The 13,881-nt window shown below is 40.1% G+C and overlaps 1 protein-coding gene across 2 annotated transcripts in view; it reads right to left on the bottom strand.

Moving 5' to 3' along the window:
* zmym2 (zinc finger, MYM-type 2) overlaps positions 1 to 4,996 on the bottom strand; it is a 36,937-nt gene extending 31,941 nt beyond the window's left edge. Inside the window, exon 1 of one of the 2 annotated variants that reach the window (XM_078262487.1) lies at positions 4,947 to 4,996. The gene's annotated coding sequence lies outside the window, so the exon portion shown is untranslated. Of the gene's footprint in view, positions 1 to 4,001; positions 4,092 to 4,946 lie in introns of those variants that run through there. The other variant, XM_078262488.1, reaches the window with a different exon arrangement.
* Positions 4,997 to 13,881: the final 8,885 nt, after the last annotated feature.

Raw genomic sequence — 13,881 nt, 5'->3', positions numbered from 1 at the left:
TGTTCTTTACCCCAACAGTCACTGTGAACAGAACACACCTGAATACAGCCTTTAGAGCTACAAGAAAGGACAGTCTACTCTACAGAGGAAGCCACTTCACTGGCATAACATAATTGCGGCGGCCATTTTGGCCATCCAATATAAATCACAGCACCACAGCTATGGTATCTTGGAAGAAACAGATAGGCATATTTAGGTTTTCTTCATATTTTACAACTCTTCCCACATTAGCTTCATGACCGAGTTGAGATTTTGCTAAATTTCAGTATGGTAGGAAGTCCCTCCTTTACCCAGATGACCTAGACCTCCTCCTCCTGATAAGGCTTAATGAAACATCCCAAGGTTACAAACTGGAAGACATCTTTCTAGGAATGTCGGAGATGATTCCTCACAACTAACAGCTGTGTAAAGCCACATATAAATGAGATCTGCAATTCATTTTCCACCAGTTTGCTTAAAGTATAAAAAGCAGTTCCTGTGAAATCTTTGTTTATTTCCTACTTTCAAAAAAATAGGGAGTTTATTTGCTTCTGGCGCTTGGCATTTTAGGTAATTTTAGGTAATTTACTTGACACTTATGTCGAGACAGCTACTTGGCAATTAAAAGGAGGTGGACAAAAATACAAATACCTCAAAGACCTCAAATGTACAAGAACTTTGCCTTAATAAAAATCTGTCTAAAATGTACAAACATTTAAATATGACCATAAAAAAAACTAGCTTTTGATACATAACCATTTCCTATTCTCAGTGTTACAGACATACTTCAGTCAGTACCAAAAAAGTATTTATATGTTAGATACCACTACTAAAAAAAATTCCAGCCAACACACATATGCAAAACAGTAAAAACAAAATAATTAAATGCAGTGATTACAATGACTGAAAGACATTTAACGAGATATTTGCTCAGCAACGCTACAAACTAGACCATTAAACACTGGTATTTACAGCAGGGTTATTGTGTTGTAGACCTATTATCAGATGTTTCCGTTGCAGGTTAAAAGGTCCAATATGTAATATATTTACTGTAATAAATCCAAAAATGACCCCAATGGGGAATCAGATATTAAGGAAACATGCTAAGTTGAAATACTATCTTTTCTGATAACAACGCTTATGCCAGTATTTTCTCCTTTTGAAATTTTCGTTCCGTGACGGAATGTCCGTTTGTGTTTTGGCCTGTGTGTTGTTATCAACTGCCCAGTTTGAGAGCCAGCCAGGCCGGGTTGCCAGATATACCTGTAAAAACATAAACCCAGCGCGCTACAGCTGTAACGTTAGTACAACATGAAAGCAGCAAACAAACGAAGAGGATCAACGGAGATAGATTCTACCGGACCTAAAAGAAACTTGCATGTTTCTAACAGTTGTGTGACCAGAGACGTTACAAACCCCGGGTAAATATTGGAGATGTATTTGGAAGATGAAGACAGCTTAGAGCCCAAAAGGACGCCGAGTTGGCTAATTTCCTCCTGAACAGGTAAGCATTAGCTTCAGGCTAATTTATCACAGCTACAAGGGACGGGCATTTTATGTCATTTCAACATTTGTGTACTCACAATGAATTATTTAGCTAGAGTACCTTAACTGACAAAAACAATTGAGACACAGCCAGTAAAGTGATCTCGACTGGTCCTGGTTAACGCCGCCTTGCTAACCCTGCTAACTGCTAATGTTAGAGGAGGACCAGGCAAGCGGGCCACGGCTGTTTACAACGTGTAGCCTGTTCAGCGGCCGTTGTCGACAACAGGGAGTTATTTTAAGCCAAGAGAGGGGGGGCTGTAAATCGGGAAGAGAGGACCGTGTGTTTGCAGTGTGTTTAGCGATTGTTGCCGTAATTCTAAGCCAATAAAGTGTGCTCAGTCGGGTGGAGAGGACGACAAGGTAGTGTTATTTTTAGCGGTTCTCACCGTAATTCTGAGCTGAGGAAGTGCGTCTGTCAGTCGAGTGGAGCAAACGGCGAGGTTGTTTTGTTTTTAGCGGTTCCTACCGTAATTCTAAGCCTAGGAAGTGTGCCTGTCAGTTGGGTACAGAGCTCCGCGTGAGCATGGGCTTTTTACTGTGAAGTAATGTCTGGCTATGTGAGAAGAGCGTCTAGCAACATTGTTGTGGATGCTGCGGTCTCAGCCTGGCAACCTCCGTGACCTTCGAGTCTGGGGAGGAGGGGGCGGGGGAGACGACTCTCTCCAGTATTTTGAATTTGTACTGCAGTAACTATTTTAAACACTAGCTGTCAGTATTACATATTGCACCTTTAAACTCCCATGTAACAACAATAAGACACTTGGACCAGGATCATACATACAAAATCCAACAAAAGTGCAATTCAGAATTTTTTTAAACTGAGGCTGCATCACTACTGAAAAAACCGTCCTCTAAATGACAGTTAAAAGATATGGGCATTGGGCTACCTGACATGTGGTTAACTAATACTAACTATTTACCAGCTTCGTCTGGAGTGCAATTCTATCACTATCTATCCTATTTTTGTTCCAGCTTTTACGTATTTGATGTTTTGATGTAATTAAAGAAGCTAAAATACATGTTTGAAAGATGTCAATATGCTAACATGTTTTGTATATTTGCTTTTTTCTATCGAAGTAAAATCATTGTTTCATATGTATGTTTTGTTCCGAAATGTAGGGGAGAAATGTCAATAGCTTGTGTGAAAGTTCATCCAAGTCTTTACTTTTGAATAAAAACACTGCAAACATTTACACAGCACCAGAGCTGCATACAGTATGTTTGATGATCGTTAAGATATATCTAAAACACTGAAGCTGGAACGGGAAGAGTTGCTCATGATGACCATGTGACAGGAAGCACAAGTCAAAAGAGCATCACATTCAAGATCAATAAGTTGTTACTGACTGTTCAAAAATAGGATGGGATTCCAAATAGGGACGGTGTAATCCAACTCAAACTTATATTTTAGAAGATATAACCTAACCCTATGTCTAGAGACCATGTGTGTGGGGTTACCTGGTGTCAAAATATTGACAGAGGGCCCAAAGGCACCCTTCTATATGTTCAACACCACCCAGAAGCCAAGCTGAGCTGCAAAGTAAATGCATCACAGCTCTGATATTACACCAACAGAGGGAATCTATGTGCAAAGCAACTCAGTAGTGCTCTGAGGGGAAAAAATAGCCTGGTCTAGACTCAGTTCAGACTGCAATGCAGAGCTATGAACCAGCCTGCATTCACGTGGATGCGAGGGTCCTGCATTAATGAGCTCTGACATGCAACCTTGCTCCTAACGTCAACACCAGGTGGACAGAGAGAGGTGGGATGGGGGAGAGACTCCCTCCTTGCAACAAAACACTCAGCAGACAAGCAGTTAAAATCTGCGCCAGAACAACCCCAGCCACATCATCACCTTACATATGTGCTCCTCTATCTTTCCAACACTGTCAGTTTGCGCAAGTTGATCATCAAATAATTTTCCCAGCAGGTCACAAGGTGGAGGCATAGAGCTGTTTGCGCCAGTTGCGCAGAAGACAACCGACTAATACCATATTCAAATAAAAACGACTGAGATTATTATATAAGGCTTATGTCACTGAGAAGTGATGCGTAATACGCAGCCACCAGAACATCCCCCAAGCCAGCTGATGGGCTACAATACAGTCAATTCCGGTTACCTGGCAGCTGAATGCAAAACTAAACCCTGGCTATTCTGAGCTCCACACAGTTGATGAGCTCTCCTTTGAAATGTTAGAAAATCAGCACTGAAGGACATCCTGTACCAAGCTTTCAGGGGCCGCTAAAGTCCCCCTGGCCGTGCCCTTGGTTATTAACACTGGCTAGGAGCTCAGCTGTGACGAGGACCACCACAGCACCAAATCCGGTCCAGGCACCCGGTTACCGCGGTGACTATCACACGACCTGATCCGAGCTTCCCTTCTTTTCCCCTTCTCTCTTTTTTTTTCAGCAGTGATATTTGACAAACTATGGGAAGCAGGTCCAAAACTTTAACCAAAAACAAAAAGAACTACCTGAGCTGCGCAACTCTTCCATAAATAACCCAGGTAAATGAGGGGGTAGGTTGGCTTCCAAGTTGGGATCCAGAAGAAAACGTGGTTCAGGGTGTTCCGTTCCCACCCCTGCCCTTCCTGGCGCTAACAGCCATTGGATTAGCGGCGGATAGAGGGGAGGAGAGCAGGCACAGACTGACTGCGCCATTGTTAAAAATATCACTAAAAATGATCACAACTTATTCGCATTAAATAGCGCTTAATGTTGAACAAGACACACAGTGTGACACTCAAATCTTTCACGACTGGCAGCGTGTGGTTTTAATACACAACCCCCCCATCTCATCCAGTTTATTTTTTTCTAGTCGTGCACATGCCAGTACCACCAAAGCAGACCGGAAAACCGAATAAAAAGCCCGATTTTTATGATACCTGTGACGCTTGGGTTTTAATTGGAAAGTTACCCCGCACAGAGCCCGACCTGGCGCAATCAGTGGCAAATATCCCCGGCCACCGCCAGGGGCGCCCTATCGTTAGTATGAACGGTCTTCATCTGTGTCATGCGGTGGTAAACAACGAGGCGCAAAGATATTTCCACACCGTGTTTACAGGAGTCCCTCGGGAGTTACCGTGACCCAAAGCCGGGTATAAACCCAATAATTTCACAACCACATAGAATATGCCCCCCCCCCCCAGCGGAAAACAGCACTGCCTGCCGTCCGCCATTAGGGAGCCAACTGAACAATACTGGAGACTAGAGGCGGCAGCAGCCACAGCACACACAGATCAGGGGAGAAAATCTGTTAAAATTGACTGTTTATTGTTCACTACATGTGTCTTTTCGCCCCAGCGTGACTCCTGGGGGAGTCCCTGGACACCGGCTTAACGGCCCGTGCAAGTTCCCGAAACTTTGACTAATTAGGCGTAAAACTGGAATATAAAAAAACGTCTGTGAAATTCGCTTACCGGAGTAGAGCTCGAAACGGTGTAGCGCCACTTTTGTGCCTTGACATTAATCCTGGGGTGCGCTTGCGCAGAACGTAGAACTTTCCACTTTCCGTCCAAAGATCGTTTATTGAGAAGATGACTCACTACGTGAGGGTGGCGGTTCACTTGACGTACCACGCCGGTTGGTGGCGTTATGAGAAGCTTTACCTTTATATTTTAGTATTGAGAAGACATATATTGAAATGGATTGGTCTTGCTGCATTATATACACACATCTGAGTATGTTTTGGATAATTATTAGTTAACTATTTGATCAGCTAAGTATCACTATATGATCTCAACCGTTCCCTTAATACATCCATGATCTCAACTGACCTTTTGTGCACAGCAGCCATTTTGAATATTCAGGATGGGAAAAGTTTTTTTTAATCTAGCAGGTAAAGTTAGTTATGTAGGTTTCTAAACTAGGCTACTTATTAACTGTGATAAACAGTAGGCCAATATAACTATTTTATTGTGGTTCCTCGTAAATCTGAGAGGCGGCGAGATGATTAGAGGAGAAAACGGGAGGGGGGGGGGGGTTGAGGCTCTATTTCTGCTAGCTAAAGTTAAGTTAAGGCTATATTTTCAGACTGATCCTTGTTTTTCTTGTGGGCCATTTATATTCCGGACTCTAAACATTGTTTTAATAAAACATGAAAAATCACTCCATGGTTGTGCTGGTCACAGCTGCCAGCATGCAACCAGAAATAGAGGGTAGAAGTTTTTAGAAGACATAGGTAGAAGACATTTTATGCCAAAAAAAGATTAGGAACCAGGCTACTGCAATAATGGGTCACAGCTAGGCATGTAGGCCTTCATGTAGGCTATGTAAAATGATATAGCCTACCCTTTTATATGCTGTGCTCCTATTAGATTTTATATATTTTTGTGCTTGTCGTGAATGTGATGTGGCTAGCAGACACATTTGTAGGCTATACATGTTTGGGTAGAAGGAGCTCACTCAGCTAAAGCTGCATTTAAACTTAACTTGTAGAGGAAGTTGAGTGAACAATATGCTTGTGAGCAGCTGCCCGAAATTGTTGCCATAAACCTCCACCTTTTTCCTAAATAACACAAGAACACAAACTGAAAACAAAGGTTTGCTTAAGTGTGCTGTAGTGATTCTGATTTTGTAATGCATTTTTCGTAGTCCTGGCTGCCACAATATTAAAATCAAATGCCAGATTTTTTTTTTTGATTTTTTTTTAGGATTAACATTTTCATCACAAACCACCCAGACAAAAATCAAGAAAAGATGACACATTACTACAACATTCAAGACCACACAACAGCATAATAACAAAATAGACACACTATAAACCAAATGAACATGTAGGCATGTATAAATGACAACACCATAAGCCCATCATACACGTCTCTCCCCGGCACAAAGCTTCTTAGGAGGCCTCCAGAAAGCTCAAGTAGCCTACCTTCCCCATTTCCTAGTGTAGACATCCAATCTGGAAAATATTTTTATATGACATCTTTTCAAACACCGCCACCCTAGCCATCTTACAAGCCCACTCTTGAAATGACTGCACCCCTTCAATCATCCATCCTCTTATAATAATCTGTCTGGTTATCATTAAACTAGTTTGGACCCAACTTCTTATGTGCTTATCTGTCCCGTTTAGGATTGATCCGTCTCAATCCCAAAATGCATAATCTTGGGATGAGGTGCACCCTCACATCGCGTGACATAGTTTTAATATTCCTACAGATTCTTTCCCACTCCTCATCATCCAGTGTAATACTCACATCCCTTTCCCATGTCTTCTTGAGGGCTGATCAGGCTCCATCCCCCAGGTTCTGCATAAGCATAGAATAATACCCAGAAGCCCCATGACCAAATGCCAGATTTTTTGAAGCAATCTGCATTCAAACTGCATCACCACTTAAAAAATAAAAAAATGTTCTTGTTTACTGTAATGACGTTTTAAAAAATCTATATCAATTGTTTTTTCTACTGTGCAGAAAAGCAAGGAAAGGAAATACATGACAAAGGCTATCTGAAGTTATAAAGTACATTTACTCAAGCACTGAACTTTTAGTGGTAGCCTACTTGCACTCTACTTAAGTATTCCCATTTTATGCTTCTTTATACTTGAACTCCACTACATTTCAGATGCAAAATTGTAGACCTACTTTTTACTCCACTTATCTGACAGTGGTCAGATAGTTACTCATTTGTAATAAAAAATAGCTCTACCTTTACCAGCTGCAACATTAAAGCAATGAACACATTAATGCATCAATAAGTATAATCCAATAATAAAAATTTGCCTAGAGCATTCTGAAATTGGCAATTCTTGCTGGTACTTTTATGCTTTTATGTAAGTAAAAGATCTGAATACTTCTTCCACCACTGCACTTCTATTCAGTTAACTACCAAAAACACTGGTCTGGTCCTTTAAGTCTTCTTTAATATATATATATATATATATATATCACGTTTATTGTAACCTGAAGTAGAGGCAGAGTGAGACCTCACTCATTTATTATACTCTCTGACGGCAACCATTCGTATTTCTTAGTTCTTTTTTCGTCGCGCAAGCGCGCGAGCAGCAATCAGGGGGTTGCATGGTTGGCAATTTAATTGCTCCATTAAGCTGATTTAACCTTATCGATACATATCATGTCTCCCGTGTAAACTGACTCCAGATGAGTTGGCAAATGACATACTTTGATAATGAAAGGCTTTTAAAACAAGCTCCATTGAAGTACACAGCTCGGGTCCAATCAGGAGGGAGGATCCAGGTTGAGAGAGTTCATGTTCTCAGTTCTGCCGGTGCAACATCGGGTTTCCTCACGTAATTCCATCCAAACATGCAAGGGAAGCCGAAACAGCCCCAGCAAATAACTAATACACCCAGAATAGTGTGAGAAAAGCAACATAGATGTCCCTGTATGATAAGAGGACGTCACAATAAAATACCTGCAAGATCGATCAGATCATAAACTGAGCCAACAGACCAATTATCAGTCATCAGAAAAACTATGATGAGGTAGACCTAATCCTGTGATTTTTGTAGCAGGGAGGCAAAAAGTCGAATGAAGTCACGATCACGTTTTTAATATGGCGGATCAGGTGCGTTCAAGTCAGTGACCAACATCACAGAAACGTGCAGATCGGATTCCCTTCAGGGTTTATTTCCATCTCGACACCCTACACGTATTTCCAAACGCACCAGATTAAACGATTATTTCTAAAACAGTCTGATAAAGCGAACAGTCGGGTTGCCAGATCTTCTGCAAAATGTCGGAGATCTCCATGTTCAGACCTTATTTTTTACAGTCTATGGTTCAGGCACACGCAATTTCTGATGAAACATATTAAAACTGTGACCGTGGATCCAGATGCAGACTGATCCTTTACATAACCACCAGTAGGCTACAGCCTAGCCTTTATGAAACTACAGTCTGTCTGTGTGTGTGTGTGTGTGTGTGTGTGTGTGTGTGTGTGTGTGTGGTGTTTGCTGACTTCATTTAGTTTCCATTTCAGGGTTCTGATGTGCAAAACAGTCAAAAGGCTATGTTAAGTTTCAATCCAGTTAGCAGCCTCTTTATTGTACCTTTATACATTTACTCTCAATGTAGGCTATGTGACTTGTGGCAGACAGCCTATGACATGAACACAGCCACTGTGCATAAATCCTGTTATATTTTTGACATGACATGACAGGCTATATTTTGGAATTGCACTTCATTGATAATCGTTATTGTTTATATATATTTTTTTCATTTGCACTCTTTTCTACTTTGTACTGCAACTGCTGTACAATAATTGTAAAAGTTCTGATCTTATAATAAATAGGCTACTACACTTTTGCGGTGGGGGAAAGTAACTAAGTACATTTAATCACGTTCTCGAAGCTCCTTAAAAGGGTATTCCAGCGATTTAGTGGTGCACTTTGATAAAGCTGGGGTACTCACATTGTGAGATCAAAATCAAAGTAGGAGAGGTGGAGGTATTTTCACTTTTGGGTGACCAGTGCTGGTCAAGATCCCAAAACACTGGATCATACATTTCCAATAATTCAACGCAAAAATATATTTTTGTTAGAGGCTGGTAAATTCCCATGTCTTTCTAGTTGGTAACAATAGGCTTTCTGATAAAATACAGTATTTAGTCTCCAAAAAAAAACATATATCTTTACAATGTGGATTACAATGAATGGAGTGTCCCTTTATTATTTTACATAGAATATATGATCTGTTAATATATAATGCATTGTTATGGATTAAACCATAACATTAGCTGCACCCTAACCAGCTATCATTAATGCTACATACATGCTAATGCGTCTATAATAATAATAATCAATAATCTTAATATATACAGATTCAACACTGACACACGCCTTTCTGCTTGCGTAATGAGCAGCTGTTTTTTTTGACACTTAAAGAACATGTTGCTGATAATACTTGTTTATAAAGTAATTTAGTTTTTTGCAGCATGTTTGCCTGTGTTCAGATGTCATCTTGTTTCTGTTTTTCTGAGGGAGATGAAAGGCGTTTAAAAGCCTCTTCAGGGTTTTTATGACCTCACCAACCACAGAGTTGGTATTTTTCCTTTTTTTTCAGTAGCAGTCTAGTGTGCAACTAAACTAAACTACACTAGTTGACAAAACAAATCTCCATTTAGTAAGTTCTATCTTTTCTATCATATCACAGTTGTCATGGAATTGCAGATGTTAAAATCTGAAATATAAATCACTTAAAAGGACATCTCATCCATATTGATTTTGAAAGCCGAGCTTCATTCATGACCCTCAAAACAACAGTTAAATAACTATCACTGCAAGGTCCATTTAGTAACTGATCCACAGCAATGCAACAATGGAGTGATACAACAAAAGCACCAGAACAGCTACTGAATGCATGTTGTATAAGATTGTTTTGACATAACAAAACACTGAAAATGAAGAGTGGAGTGTAGAAGGAGGAGAGGCAGTCTTGAACCCATAATACTGCAAGGCAACACAATGTCTTTCACAACATAGTGTAGTGGATTAAGGTTAAGGATATGTTCATTATCTCCCATAGGAATAAAATGGATTTTGGGTTAAGGGACTTGCTGCATTAAAACCAAACATCACAATAAAACACATTAAATAAGAAACATTAGCTTGAGATAAAACAACCGTGCAAATTAGCCACAAAGCTATTCACTCCGTTAAGAATATATATGTATATATATATATATATATATATATATATATATATATATATATATATATATATATATATATACATTTATTTTTTAAATCAACAGCATACATCTCAACACAACAGCTTGGATGGATTACTGAACGAGCCTACTGGGCACAGGCCCAGGGGGTCAGGGGCTCTGACTCACAAAATGTTGCTGGAAAAATCACAGAGATACTAAATGACCACAAACGTACAAAAAGTGACTACAAATGATGCAGAACGACTACAAAGAGACACAATACGATGATGCAAAACAATCGCAGAGATGCAAAACGACTACAAGGAGACACAAAATTACCACAGACACCTCAAATTAATAGACAGACACGCAAAGAGATGGAAAAAAAAAAAAAGACACAAAATGAGAGAGAATGTGAGACTTTTTGATACCTTTTGAGTTTGGGTTTCTATGTAGACAGGGTGGAGGGTCTTACAGTACATGTCTGTGCCCAGGGGCATCTTGTCTCATAACACATCCATGCACTTTAGTACATAAAAATTACACACGATCGGATCGGAGTGCCTCCCAACCCTTCTGTCTGTCCATCCTCCAGTTGTCCATTCATCAGTTTAACTAACAGAGGATGTGATTGGGATTTTCCCAAGATTTATCAAAAGAAAAAAGGCAAATGGGTCGAGAGTAGTAGAGGCACCGTTGCCTGCCTGATCCACATCTGGATACTGCAGTTACCAAGTCCTGTCTCAAACTCTAGATTGGACTGATGTCTGGACTCTTCAGCTCAGTGGCATTGTTTCATGTACTGCTCACTAGAATACTGTCAGGATAAAAACAAAGCTGAAATAACAACAATAAACTATTTAATGAGAAAATAAAAAAATATATATTAACAGTCCACGTCCAGATACGTAAGGAGTATAATAAAATAAGAAAGGAAGTCCAGGGACGGTGACGATGTATGTACTTATTTATGTTGGATTTTCTTTTTTTAATCTGATGTACCTAGCTGTTTTTATTGTTATTGTGAAATAATTAGGACTTGGCTGTAAAAGTTGTTTTGACAGCTTTTACCAGGATCACAGAACGTTTACTTGTGATCAAGAGATAAGTTCACGGCCAAGAGAACAAGAATAGAAGAAAAAGGAACAATGTGCATAAAAGTCAAAAAAATAAATGAATAAAATACCTTCTAAGACATATTTTCTGTCTTGCTCTAAAGTGGTGACTACACCAAACTCCATGATTTTTTTTTAACTTTTGTACATTCTTTAGTCATTATCTTGTACATTCCTGCACAAAACGGTACAGCTCTTTCATTTTAAAAACAGCTACAGTGGTGTGAAAAAAGTGTTTGCCCCCCTTCCTCATTTCCTGTTCCTTTGCATGTTTGTCACACTTAAGTGTTTGAACATCAAACCAATTTAAACAAAAGTCAAGGACAACACAAGTAAACACAAAATGCAATTTGTAAATGAAGGTGTTTATTATTAAAGGAGAAAAAAAATCCAAACCATCATGGCCCTGTGTGAAAAAGTGATTGCCCCCCTTGTTAAAACATACTATAACTGTGGTTGTCCACACCTGAGTTCAATTTCTCTAGCCACACCCAGGCCTGATTATTGCCACACCTGTTCACAATCAAGGCATCACTTAAATAGGAGCTGCTTGACACAGTAAGGTCCACCAGAAGATCCTTAAAAGCTACACATCATGCCGAGACCCAAAGAAATTCAGGAACAATTGAGAAAGAAAGTAATTGAGATCTATCAGTCTGGAAAGGGTTATAAAGCCATTTCCAAAGCTTTGGGAATCAGCGAACCACAGTGAGAGCCATTATCCACAAATGGCGAAGACATGGAACAGTGGTGAACCTTCCCAGGAGTGGCCGGCCGCCCAAAATTACCCCAAGAGCGCAGCGGCGACTCATCAAGAGGTCACAAAAGACCCCACAACAACGTCCAAGAACTGCAGGCCTCACTTGCCTCAGTTAAGGTCAGCGTTCATGCCTCCACCATCAGGAAAAGACTGGGCAAAAAATGGCCTGCATGGCAGAGTTCAAGGAGAAAACCACTGCTGAGCAAAAAGAACATCAAAGCTTGTCTCAATTTCTCCAGAACACATCTTGATGATCCCCAAGACTTTTGGGACAACATTCTGTGGACCGATGAGACAAAAGTGGAACTCTTTGGAAGGTGTGTGTCCAAGTATATCTGGCGTAGAAGGAACACTGCATTTCATAAAAAGAACATTATACCAACTGTAAAATATGGTGGTGGTAGTGTGATGGTCTGGGGCTGTTTTGCTGCTTCAGGACCTGGAAGACTTGCCGTGATAAAAGGAACTATGAATTCTGCTGTCTACCAAGAGATCCTGAAGGAGAATGTCCGACCATCTGTTCGTGTACTCAAGCTGAAACGAACTTGGGTTCTGCAGCAGGACAATGATCCTAAACACACCAGCAAGTCCACCACCGAATGGCTGAAGAAAAAACTAAATGAAGACTTTGGAGTGGCTAGCCAAAGTCCTGACCTGAATCCTATTGAGATGTTGTGGTATGACCTTAAAAGGCCGTTCATGCTCGAAAAACCCTCTAATGTAACTGAATTAGGACAATTCTGCAAAGATGAGTGGGCCAAAATTCCTCCAGGGACGCTGTAAAAGCCTCATTGCACGTTATCGCAAACGCTTGGTTGCAGTTGTTGCTGCCAAGGGTGGCCCAACCAGTTATTAGGTTTAGGGGGCAATCACTTTTTCACACAGGGCCATGATGGTTTGGATTTTTTTCACCTTTAATAATTAACACCTTCATTTACAAATTGCATTTTGTGTTTACTTGTGTTGTCCTTGACTATTGTTTAAATTGGTTTGATGTTCGAAACACTTAAGTGTGACAAACATGCAAAGGAACAGGAAATGAGGAAGGGGGCAAACACTTTTTCACACCACTGTATATTCTAACCATTTCAGATTTTTATTGCAAATCTTTCTATTTTATTTATGTTTCTTGACTATTGCAGTGCTTGTTTTATATCTTTTATTTTCTCTTACTGTCTAGAAAAGCGCTATAAAAAATAAATGTATTATTATTATTATTGCTGCTACTACGTTTACAGTGATGCACCTGTTATGGTATGTTGTGATATCCACTGTCCTCTGTTAGAGGCACACTTCTTTTTCTACATGTTTTCAGCACCTGGATTAAAGATTTCCCACATGATAAAAGAATACAGGCAGAGAAACCAGCGTGGAAATATATGTACACATTTTTATTTAGGACAGAGTCACAGTCTCAGGGTAAAGCAGTGACTGGCAGCAGCAGTTTATACAAACAACATGGAGACCACGCTTTCTCACACATACCGTAGGTAGACATGGTGCACGTCTACCTGCAGGAGCATTCAGAGCCAAATATTTGTATAAGTAAAAGGTGTGTATTCTAGAGGCGAGACAGAAGAATCTTTAGGAGGGAAGGGGATTGGCAAAGTAGTTAGTTTTAACACTCGTGGTTTGCTATCAGCAACCACAGAGAATCAAGACAAACTGTTGGTCTCTACTTCTTCATACGCCATAAACCAGCTTGTTCACATTTCTCTTAAAAGGATCATACCACTGTTTTACAAGCTTTGTCTCAACTACAAATCCTATATATTGTTCCTCGCTACTGACGACTTTTGAATGAATGCTTAGAAGTTTCAGATGTCTTTATTCATTTTTCCTTCTGACTTCAATTCATTTCCA

Source organism: Sander vitreus, chromosome 11 (assembly GCF_031162955.1).
Source record: "Sander vitreus isolate 19-12246 chromosome 11, sanVit1, whole genome shotgun sequence".
NCBI lineage: Eukaryota > Metazoa > Chordata > Actinopteri > Perciformes > Percidae > Sander > Sander vitreus.
The sequence above is the reverse complement of the archived record's forward strand: the minus strand, read 5'-3'. Positions and strand labels throughout refer to the sequence as shown.